Source organism: Rhinolophus ferrumequinum, chromosome 21 (genome assembly GCF_004115265.2).
Source record: "Rhinolophus ferrumequinum isolate MPI-CBG mRhiFer1 chromosome 21, mRhiFer1_v1.p, whole genome shotgun sequence".
In the NCBI taxonomy this organism is placed as follows: Eukaryota; Metazoa; Chordata; class Mammalia; order Chiroptera; family Rhinolophidae; genus Rhinolophus; species Rhinolophus ferrumequinum.
Window position 1 is genome coordinate 3,048,907 of NC_046304.1, and position 12,261 is coordinate 3,061,167.

Sequence of the window (12,261 nt, forward strand, 5' to 3'; positions counted from 1 at the left end):
AGCTGCTGTAGATTAAGTAGTAACCATAGTTGGATTTAGTCTTCCCAGGCCTAGGTCCACACCGTTAACTCAGTAAGTCTGAGTAGATATTAAGGACGCAGGGTGCTGGGATGGATACAAAAACTAGGCATGGCCTTTGCCCTGAAAGAACAGATAATGGACAATATCAGAAAAGTTAGCTGCAGTGAGTAAAAACAACCAAGAGCAGACTTTGGCCAAGTCCACCTTAAGGCATCTCTGCCCTCAGTGCTTCATGCTTTGTGGGTCTGTAAGTGGAGGGTCATTTTCCAAGGAGAAGATAAAGGCTTGCACTGAACATGGCCCTCTCGATTGGGCCCCAGCAATGCCCCCCACCTTCCAGCTCTTTGTTAGGGAGACCGCACACCCCCTCTTCATTCCCTCCCCACTGGACACCCTAGCTTTCTAGAGGTTTCTCACACTACCTTCTCTTCCCATGGCCTGGCAGCAACCCTCCGGATAGGGAGGCACATCCAACCAGCAGCAAATTAGTAGGGTAAGGAGTTCATCCCCCCCACTCCCACTCCCAGGGGAATAAACTCTAAAACAGCCCTAAACCAAGGCAGAGGGAGAAATGTTACCAGAAATGCTAGCAAAATGCTCTGCAGGTGCAAAGGAAGGATATTGGAATAACCCAACTTTTGGCACATTTTATTTTTCTGACATACCTAGTAGCAATTGTTGTATAATCTTTTATTATACAGTCAACCATTGTAAGGGGAAAGTATGACATCAGAGTTCAGCTTGGTAAAACCTTGTTGATTTTAATCAAAGCAGTCTCTGTCTAACTGACTTGACTGTAAATGGACTTTAAGCCACAGAGGAAGAAGAGCATCCCAAGCCAAGCAAAGTCAGTCAGTTTACCAGCCTCCCACCCTAAATGGCTCATATGACATTTTTAAAAATACGAAACTTCTCAGAAATTGACATGTGTCATCTTTTTCTTTTTCTGGAAGGCCAAGGAGTTTCTTAAGCTTTAACTCTGACACTTCCCTGGGGTGAAAGTCAGAGCAGGTGTCTTGGCATGGGCGCCTCCTGGGGGCTCTGTATGTAGTCTGTCACTGACCCTTGGGGGCTAGAGTTTGTGGTCTTGGTCAGGCAAGAAGTTAGCTCACCTGGGGGTGACATAGCTGCTAAATGTGAGACCCAGGATGAAAATGAGGGTCTTCAGCTCCCCTCCCTCCATTCTGTTGCAAAACCGGCTCTGACCCTTACCTGTGGGTTGCCATCTGTGCCTTGGGTTGTCGAGGGCTCTGGGTGAGGACTGGGAGAGAGGATGAGACAAAACTCATCTCGTTGAGCCTAGCTCCCCACACCGCACACGCAGTCCACGCCCACCGTGGCCTCCATTCAGCAGCTGGTAGGAAGATGGCGCTTAGTGGAGAGCAGAGGCTTTGATGAGCACGTGAAGGAATTAGGAGTAGGAATGGCTGTGCAAAAAATGGGTGCCATGGCCAAACCAGACTGTGTCATCACCTCTGATGGCAAACACCTCACCGTAAAAACTGAGAGCACGTTGAAAACAACAGCAGTTTTCATGTAACTTGGGAGAGAATTTTGAAGAAACTACAGCTGATGGCAGAAAAACTCAGACTGTGTGCAATTTTGTCAACGGCGCATTGGTGCAACATCAGGAATGGGATGGGCAAGGAAAGCACAATAACAAGAAAATGGAAAATGGGAAACTAGTGGTGGAATGCGTCATGAGCAATGTCAACTGTACTCCGGTCTATGAAAAAGTAGAGTAAAAATTCCATCATCCTTCTGGACAGGAATTAGCTGCGCAAGTAAACAGGCTCAGTTCAATGAGCAAATCTCTCCATGCTTTTTTTTTTTTTTTTCATCACTGTATTCAGTTATCTTTATCACAAACATTTTACATGCAACTATTTCCAAGTGGTTAATTAAGATCATCCCTTTGGTTGTTAATAAATGTATTTATGCTAAAACAAACAAACAAAAACAAAACAACAACAAAAAACAACTCATCTCAATTCTTACTGGAAGACTAAAGCCAGGGGGTTTTAGTTCTTTGCGCTCCCTGTCCTGACCGCACTCTTGACTCAGCACCCACTGATGCATTTCCATTCCTATGCATGCCACCAGGTGACCACTTCAAAGTGCTTAGCGCACTGGACTCTCCCTGCTGTCCCAACACTCCCTAGGCTACCACCATTGCAGACGCTCCCGATGTTCTCACCACTGCTCTGGCTGCTCATCCTCACGCGTTACCATCGGAATGACCTAAACTTTCTGTGACTTGCTCAAGGTGACCCATAAAACAGGACTAGTGATTGTAACACTATGTATGTGAAGGGCTTGGGACAGTGCCTGCATAGAGCACATGCTCGGTAATGTTTGCTGTTAGTGTTATTATTGTTACACGCACGTCGCAGATCAGGGCATCGCCTTATATTAGCCACAACTTAACTTTTAAATATATAAGTTGTAACACACTGTGTTGTTAAAGAAAAACTAAGTTGTAAGCTCCCCTGCTTGACACAAGGTGATTGTGATCCGTTCAAACGTACATTTTTGTTTGAGAATTGACAGGGATATATATGGGCACTCATTTGGTCTGAAATAAAGAGCCTTAAGTGTACAATTGCTCTTAGAGATGTTTGTCACCATTCCTTGGTTTGAAGGGAGCTGTTTGACAGTGACTGTTCTCACCTCCTCACCTGAATGCTTGCCGTACCTGGTCTGTTGTTCTTTGCAGGTTGTGAAAGTTAGTGGGATTTCAATTGGATGTGGCTTGGCGTCTGCTTATGACACACTAATGTTTCAGGTGAGGACCACCCTCCGCCACTTACCTTTTATGTCAGTTACCTTTCATATTAGCGACACTCTAGAGGACTGTCCACTCCATGTTTTTTGTTGCCTTTTATTTGTCACATACTATGCTGCTGATAGCTAGAAATGCAAGGAGAATTGGCTTTACTAATTCTGTCCTATCTGCTCAGGGATCATGTTTCCCTTTTTCTTTTCTGTTTGCTGTTTCCCACCCTAAAACTGTCCTCCTTCACCCACAACCCCACCTCCAACTCTCTACCTCCTCTCTTTCAAGCCAAGATTCCTGAAATTGTTCTTTGCGCTCCCTGTCCTGACCCCACTCTTGACTCAGTACCCATTGATGCATTTCCATTCCTATGTATGCCACAAGGTGACCACTTCGAAGTCCTTAACGCACTGGGCCTCTCCCTGCTCTCCCAACACTCCCTCGGCTACCACCATTGCAGGCGCTCCTGATGTTCTCACCACTGCTCTGGCTGCTCGTCCTCACTCTGTGTATGTTCTTCTGCCCCTGAGATAACCCCTACTCCTCAGAGGCCCCTTGGCCTTACCTTCTACCAAGGTATATCTGCTCCATAGCTTCTGTCTCCCCCCACCCCCCGATGTTGAAAGCCCACATCTCTCTCCTGAGGGTCAGACTCAAATGTTGGTTATGTCCCAGACATCTCAAACTCAGCTTGACCAAAACTAAGCTCATCAGTTTTTTCCACTCTGAACTGTTTCCAAACACACTACCCTCTACTCAAGCCAGAATTCTTCTTCGTCCTATCTCCACATTGTTTCTCTCCATCCTGATTGCCTGCCACGGGAATGGCAGCTCTAAGTTGGTGTGCTAGCATAATCAGAGGAGAGGCAGATTCTGTCGAGGTCTTTTACTCCTGGCGCTGTTTCCCGTCTCGTCCACCCAATTTATAATCAGTGGTTTCCCTGCTAGACACTGAGCTCCTTAGGGATAATGGCTAGAACCCTTTCAGTCTTTGAATCCCTGTGGTTCAGTATTGTACTTGCTATATAGTGGGTCCCTGGAAATTTGTTAAATGAAAGAGAGAGAGAGAGAGAGAGAGAGAGAGAGAGAGAGAGAGAGAGAGAGAGAGAGAATGAGAGAGAGGGAGGAAGAGAGATGCATGGTAGATGGATGGATGGATGGATGGATGGATGGATGGATGGATGGATAGATGGGTGGATATATGATGGATGAATCTGCCTTCAAACCCAAAGCCTGGGAGAGAGAGAATAGGGTTATATCCCAGGGAAGGTGCAGCACTGAGCATATGTGGTGTCTCCTGAGCTGTTGCACTCAGCTTCTCAGCAGTTTGTACCTGAGGGCATCCTGAGATAGTTTTTACAGGCTAAGCTGAACATGGCTCTAAAGGACTTCATGTAACTTAGGCCAAAGTTAGCTCTAGGTTGGCATGGTGTAGACTATGAATATTTTTAATAGTTTTTTGTACCTTTTTTTTGCACCATTTCAGTCATTTTTATTCATATAATAGTTTTTTTAAACAAAAAAGACTGTGTCTTTAACTTCTTTCCCTACCTATCAATGTATAATGGACATTTTTCTGTATTATTAAGTATATTTCCATAATAACACATTACTTCCCAAACTTTAATTCTTTTTTAAAAGATTATATAGGTTAAACATATACAGAAATTTTATCTAGAAAAATATTTGAAAAAAGTGAAAAAATCGCTAAAATTTAGTCCCTCCCCCTCTAAAGTTACCTCTATTAACTTTTTGTCTAATATCCTACAAATACTTCAATCTATGTACATTTACACACCCATGCAATTCTGAAATCTACATATGGTTTTATTACATTTTCCTCCCATTAAACAGTGTGTTTTGGAAAACACATTGAATGAAATAGGTATACACATTCCCTTTTAATATTTGCATAATATTCTATAATATGTCTTTTGTATTTCCATTATTTTATTAATTTGTTTCCATTGTCTCTTTTAATGTGCTTTAAGTTAGACTTATTTGGTGGTAAGAAAGAGACAATTGTTCAGGTTATTTGAAGAAAAAGGAGCCTGGAAAATATAATTGAAGCCTAGCTTGGGCCAAGGCCATTGTGGGGTCTGGCCCCTTCACCCCTTCAGGATCTGTTTCTCTCTGGTGCCAGTCCCATCCTCTCATTGCCCACTCTCTGCTGTGCTTTTGCTTCTCAGTTGCTGCTCACTCATGGCTCCTGTCCCCTCATCACTCTTAAACTTTGGTCAGACTATGTCATTCCTCCGCTTAGAATTCTCCAGTGACCCCGTCTCACTGAAGGCCGCTGGACCTGCTGCCCACTCTGGTTCCAGTTGTGCTGGAGGCCCTGCTGTGCCTCTCCCAAATGTCCACCTGGCTCATTCTTCCAGCTCCCACAGGTCTTTGCTTGCTATCACCTTCTCAGTGAGGCCTCCCATCACCAGTTTAAAAATTTCTCCCTTCCTTCAACACATTGTCCCTCTTCCCAGATTTATTTTTCTCCGCAGCACTTACTTACTCTAGATAGGTCTTGGTTGTTTCTCTTGTTTATTGTCTGTCTCTCTTTCCCCTAGAAAGACAGTTCCATGAGAGCAGGGTCTCCTGCTGCTTTGTTCACTGCTCAGTGAATTCCCAGAGCCTTGAAAATATCTGGCACACATTAGGGAGTCAAGAAACATTTGCTGAATGAATCTGGTTGGCTCTAATATGGGCCCTGCCTTCTCGCACCTTTTTTAAAAAAAATAAAATTGATTTTTTTTTTTTAATTGGGGAATATTGCGGAACAGTGTGTTTCTCCAGGGCCCATAAGCTCCAAGTCACTGTCCTTCAATCTAGTTGTGAAGGGCGCAGCTCAGCTCCAAGTCCAGTCACTGTTTTCAATCTTTAGTTGCAGGGGGAGCAGCCCACCATCCCATGTGGGACTTGAACCAGCAACGTTGTTGTTGAGAACTCGCCATCCAACTGAGCCATCCAGCCTCCCCTCCAGAAGCTCAGCAGCAGCTCATTGTCTTCAATCTACTTGTGGAAGGTGCAGCTCACTGTCCCATGTGGGAATTGAACCAGCAACCCTGCTGTTCAGAGCTCGCGCTCTAACCAACTGAGACATCCAGCCACGTGTTCCCGCACCTTTTTAAGCTCTGGGGTCTGCTCTCAGCGCCCTTCATGTCTAACTGTCTGTGTTCCAGGAGCAAGGGATTCGTTATCCCAGGGCATGTTTGAAATGCCACTGGTGCCAACTGGCTCACTGGCTGCCCGTGACTCAGATGCTGGGTGGCGAACTGATGGCAGGAGACATGGCTACGTGGTGGCAGTGGTGGTGGGCAGAGCACTTTCCCTTGGGGGGCTGTTTGTAGTGTACGTGGGCCAGACCTCGTCCTGCCCGTTACATGGTGGCATTCCTTATCATTATATTTGTTTTGTCAAGTCCTTTGGAGGCAAGAACCTAAAATGCGTGGGGATCATTCTTTGGAGAGGAGTCCTCGTCTTGATGCTGTGCTGCATTCCTTGCTGGGCCATCTTCATCATTACTGAGCATATCTTCCTGCTCTTAAAACAAGACCCTGAAGTCTCCAGGTCAGCAGCATCTCTCATGTCATCATCCCAGGTTCAGAGTAAGTGACTGGTCATCTTACCTGTGTTGACCTGAATTTCGGCAAGTTACCTGGATTTGAACCCTATGGAAAATTGAAACTGACTGTAGACCACAGAATCCTGTCTGGCAGGGACTACCTGACGTCCTGCCCAGAGTGACAAGACACAGGATAAGAATATAATACTTTTGGCCCCAGTCTGCCTTTCATGGAGTTCCTCCATTTTAGTGGTTTGCCAATGCACACAATATTTTTGACAGAAGTAGAATAGCAACACAGTTGCCCTCTCTTTTGTTTTTAGACTTGGGTTTTTTTAACCTACAATTCCAGCATGTTCTCTGGTATTGTCATTAGGATACAAGGGTTACAAGGAGGCATCTCTCTTTCCTAGAAGACTGTTGGTCTTGCTTCACTATAAGTTACAGCTACAGTCCTGACCCTTTCAAAAATTTTCTGAATTTTGACCAACTTTTAGTTCATTTTGCTATGTTCATTCCACCTTTTCTGCTAAGAATAAGCGGAAAAATGTAAGGTCAGATTTCCCCTTTGAAATCAGACATTTAGCAGGCCTCATGTAATATTGACTTATGTTAAAGAAAAACAATTACTTAAAATTTGTTTAAAATTTATTCCATATAAATTATTTTTTATTTTAATTTTTAGAGAATATGGATTCAATTTAAAAACAGTATGATGAGCAATTGTTTTAATATTAATTGAAGGCTATTTTGTTGTTTATTGAAGGAAAGCCCAGATTTATGTAACGATTTTCATTCCTACTCTTCCCATAAGTGTCAGGATGTTCTTGTGAAGCAGCTCATGAATGTTGTCATGGTCGCGGCTCCCCTCCTTTTATTTGTTTATTTTATCACAGTGCTGTTTGTGCAAAGGTTCGACGTGTATTTTTTTTTTATTATTTTTATTGGAGAATATTGGGGAACAGTGTGTTTTTCCAGGACCCATCAGCTCCATGTCAAGTCGTTGTTTTCAATCTAGTTGTGGAGGGCACAGCTCCCTGGCCTATGTAGGAATCGAACCGGTGACTTTGGTGTTATGAGCACTGTGCTTTAACCACTGAGCAAACCAGCTGCCCCTCGACATGTATTTCTTGGACCTGTCATCCTTACCTTTCTGATTCTCAGAGCCTGTGCAACTTTGATGTCCAACAGCTTAAATTAAGTACAAACACTGATGAAGGGAAAAAATGTCCTTCCTTATTCTGTGGTTACTTTTGATTGCAAATTGATCATCTGTTTCCTGGGTTCCTCTGGGATTTGGGGAAGTACCACCAGCTGACATTCTGTAACCATTCAGATGTCAAGCAGCAAGCAGCTAGAGTTTGCCTTTGTCACTTCTTCACTGAGTCTACTCTGGAAAATTCCAAATAGTTAGTATCCTGGCATTTGATTAGTGTGTGTCTGGTTCTCTGGTTGAGGTCACATATCAAGAGGAAATATCTTATTAAAAACCAGAACTAATGTAAACTGTTAGAATTATACTTTCATATTAATGAGATGTATTTGTATTTCTATTTTATCTTACAGGCATCATTCCTGTTCCAGTTGCAGACAAAATATTTACAAAGTCAGGTACAGATTCTTTTTATATTTTTAATCCATAATACTGGAAATGTGTGGTAAAGATCCTTAGGGAATTTTCCATAAAAGTAATTCACACTTTCTTCCCTCTGGAATTCTACCCAGAGCTCTTTGTTTGGGAGATGTGGAGTCTTGTAGATGGATTTGTCCAGCTTGGGAAGAGATGCCCAAATCAATCTGTCAGATTCCTGCAGGTCACCTGTTGTGTCTCTCTGCAGCCCCCACATTCCACCTCTTACCTCCTCCATGGTCTGGCTGCTGGCTTTGCATCTAGCCTCAGGCCTGGCTCTGGTACCTCTGTTTTAGAGGAAGAGGACCCAGAGTTCCTCCGGCCACATTTCCAGCAGTGCACAGGTTTCACACACCAGAGGGAGAAGGGAAATGGAGAAGGCTGTGGGCAGGGTGAGAGGCTGAGCTCTGCTGCCTCACTGTGTCTCCCCCCGAGCCCAACTAACTATGAGCCCTCCATTTGCCTACATGCTACTTCTTGTCCAAAGAAGCCATTCTGCTTTAATAGTGGTCAGCTCTGTTTATATACTGGGGAAAAATGATGTAGGAGTCTCACTTAAACAAAATGTTTATCTGAGTACAAGTGTAGGGAAGGCAGCAGATAAAAAAGAAGTGAGTAACTGGCACCATAACATAGGAAGATGAACATTTATTGCATGCCTGCTATGAAGCAGACACTGCTGGATGTTTTGTGTAAGATAACTTAATGAACCCTTGATGAAACCTTGCAGAAAGGTTAAGTAATTTGTCCCAAGGTCTCCTAAATGGTCTTTCCTTTATACCTCATGCCAGGACCCAATTTCCTCTTCCTGTGATTACCCTCTCTTTTCTCTAGATGTTATTGTGATGGAAACTGACTTACCAGCTCATTCAGAAGCACTTACAAACTTCTGCTTGGTTTCAAAGCTGCACCAATGGAGGAGACTTATCCAAAGGTTTCAACTCCTGGCTGTTGCAGTCTTGTGTTACTGCTGTCATTTAAAACCATTGCCTATTTAACACTGAATGTTCAGTTGACCAACAGTGTAGGAAAAACACAATTCTCCTCTTGTGTTTCTCCTTTACTCTCACACCAATAACACTTCTGACATCAGATGTGTGGGACCTGTTACACACACACACACACACACACACACACACACACACCCCAAATAATTCAGAGGCACCAGATGGATGTCCTACAATTTACCTCAATTCTAACACAGATTACAGGCTCAGTCCTACAAGACAGCTCCTCCCCGCCCCCCGCCCCCCTCCATACACACACACTTCAGACACCAGTCAAAGTCCAGGCTGTCACCTGTACCTGGGCTTGTGACTGATTGGCTGTACATCAGAGGCTCCCATGACCCCCTTTTTGGGTTTGATTAATTTGCTAGAGCAGCTCAGAGAACTTAGGAAAATGGTTTACTTACTGCTCACCAGTTTATTACAAAAAGATAATAATAAAGGATACAGATGAACATCCAGATGGAAGAGATGCATAGGGCAAGGTATGTGGGAAGAAGGGGCATGGAGCTCCCATGCCCTCTTAGGGTGTGCCACTCTCCCAGCACCTCCACCTCTTCACCAACCTGGAAGCTCTCCAAACCCTGTACTGTTGGGAGTTTACGGAGGCTTCCTCATGTAGGCATGATTGATCATTAACTCCATTTCCAGGCCCTCTCCCTTCTCTGAAGAAGGGAGAAAGGGCTAACAATTTCAGCTTCTAATCATGGCTTGTTCTTCCTGGTAACCAGCTCCCATTCTGTCATCCAGGAGGCCTCCCAGAGTCACCTCATTAGAACAAAAGACACTGTTGTCATCCAGGAAATTCCAAGGTTTTAGAAGCTCTGTGTCAGGCACTGGGGTCAAAGACCAATATTAGAACAAGAGATGCTTCTAGTGTTCTTATCACTTAGAAAATTACAAGGATCTTAGGAACTCGTGTCAGCAGGTGTCAAAGACAAATATTAGAACAAAAGATGCTCCTAGTGTTCTTATCACCAAGGAAATTACAATGATTTTTAGGAGCTATGTGCTGGGAACTGGGGGCAGAGACCAATATTTTGGTTTTATTATTTCACACCATCTGACTGACTAGCTTTAGAAAATGCTAATGTTTTCCTGTTTGTTTGGGGATTTTAGGGCCTCCTCTTGCCTCAGGTTATTATTGGGATCGCAGTGAATGTCATCAATGAGGGCATGAATGCCCTCCTGCTGTATGCCTTGAACCTGGAAGTGGTGTAAGTAGTGACCTGTTTATTCAGCAAACACTGAGTGTCACTGTGTGCTCCAGTCCTTGGGGCTGGGACCCCAGGCAGGGAAGCAGCCTAGTCGGGAATTCCAAGCAGTGTCCAGGTGCTCCATAGGACAAGGGAAGAGCTGTGCATGGAGAACCAAGAGGAGCAGCCAACCCAGGCTAATGGAAGGGAGCAGTGGCAGGCTTTAGTCTGCAGAGATCTGGAGAGCATCACAAAAGAAGCTATGTTGAGCCTACACCTGCATGTGGAAGTGGAGTTCGCCCAGGAGGGGGTTGCTACAGCCTGTGAAAACTGAGATGGGGGACCTGAGCAAAGGCAAGAGGGGGGCAGATGCCAGCAGAAATTCTCTCATTGTCTCTGAATTGTAAGAAAGTGAGCCAAATTCCATCTTTATGAAGTTCGAGAAGACAAGAGTCAGACCTTCCTCAGTAGGTGCCATGCTGTTGGTCCATGCCTCACTTATGACCCCTATCGTGTGTTGGCCCTGAGCCAGGCTCCTTTACGTGTGGCTAGTGTGATCATGCCAACACTTGTGGTCCAAGCCCCAGCAGTTTTTATGTGCTTTCGGGCAGTGTGTTTCTTTATAAATGAAAACTGGTTTAGTGGGTAATGACCAGCATTTTAAAATATGAAATATATTACGAGTGAAATAAAATAAAATTAATAGCATAGAAAATATAAGGTGGTATGGGGGTAATTTTCATGAGACTTTTGTTTCTATGGCATGTGTATGTGTTTATGTATACTCGTAGGTACACATATTAATGTGGATACTGGATAGTGATGGAAAATTTATTTCTTACTCTTGGTTGCAGTAAAAAATATACACAAAAGCCATTATTCAAAGGATAGGGGAGAGTTTGAACATAGGAATAATAAATAAATAAAAGATTTATAGCACCTTCCTTATGCTAGAAAACTAAAAGTGTCTTTGGCCATGGGGGAAGTAAGAGTTAGCAGACAAGTCTAAGGACTGGTGACATTGACCCACATAAACACCAGAGTGGCCATCCAGGTCTTCTGCAGGCATACCTCTTAGAAGTTTCTAACAGATGTACAAAGGACAATCTGGGGATAGGTGGATAAGAGGAGAGGAACATACAGGAATGGATTAATAAATGGTAAAATGTGAGGGTTGGTCAGGAGAGTGAAATGAAAAAACAGAAGAGAAAGTTTCTGGCTCTCTGGGCCAGAGCAGGTCATCATTTTATTTGTGATAAAATGTGTCATTTATTGAAGATGCTCTAAGGTTATATTTTAATAGAAAGCAAACTTATTATAATCCTGGGAAATAAAACTACTATGACCTTAGACCAGATTGTGACCTTAGACCAGTAGCTGTTTGCTATATCCTGTTTAATTAATTACGTTTTTTAAGAAATTTATTTAAGGCTGTTAGGACAAGGAATGGTGATAAATCTTTATGTCCTTTTGTTTTACCATTGGTGAATAGTAATACTTGGTTCTCCCACAAAATTCAATGTTGGTGAAAGAAAACAAGTCTCATGTAAGTGGATACACTGTTTAAAATATTAAGACAGTCCAGGAGTTCTAAGCTCCTCTAATAATTATGATTCTTACACAGAGCAAAAGCTTGTCAGGGGTGGTCTGTTTGTTCACATTTAGAAGAAAAACCCTCACAGCTAATAATTATCTTTTCTAATTATCTTCTAATTATCTGCCTGGGCAAACACCACTTCCCAGTTTTTCCTGTCTGCTCTTCTTTTCCTGTACATGTTGTGGAAAACAATTTACATCAACACCTGGGGAGGTACGAGGATATTGATTTCTTACATTACGTTATTTGTCATTCAGAACTACATAATACTGGTTTCTGGGTTTTTCCCCAGAGAGGTGTTTTTTGTTGTTTTTATCTTTTGGAATATTAAAAAAAATTATGGCATGTATTTAAATTACTGAAATACAAAACGTACAGGTCAATGTGAGATTTGTTTTATGTCCATGAATGCAGCTTTTGTTCATAGAAAATTGTTTACAGCTACTGAGTAGAAAGAATTAATAATATTTGATTG

At 43.1% G+C, this 12,261-nt stretch overlaps 1 pseudogene; it reads left to right on the plus strand.

Annotated features, from left to right (window-relative positions):
• Positions 1 to 1,330: 1,330 nt before the first annotated feature.
• On the plus strand, positions 1,331 to 3,001 carry LOC117013166 (fatty acid-binding protein 5-like; annotated as a pseudogene).
• The last annotated feature ends 9,260 nt before the right edge of the window (positions 3,002 to 12,261 follow it).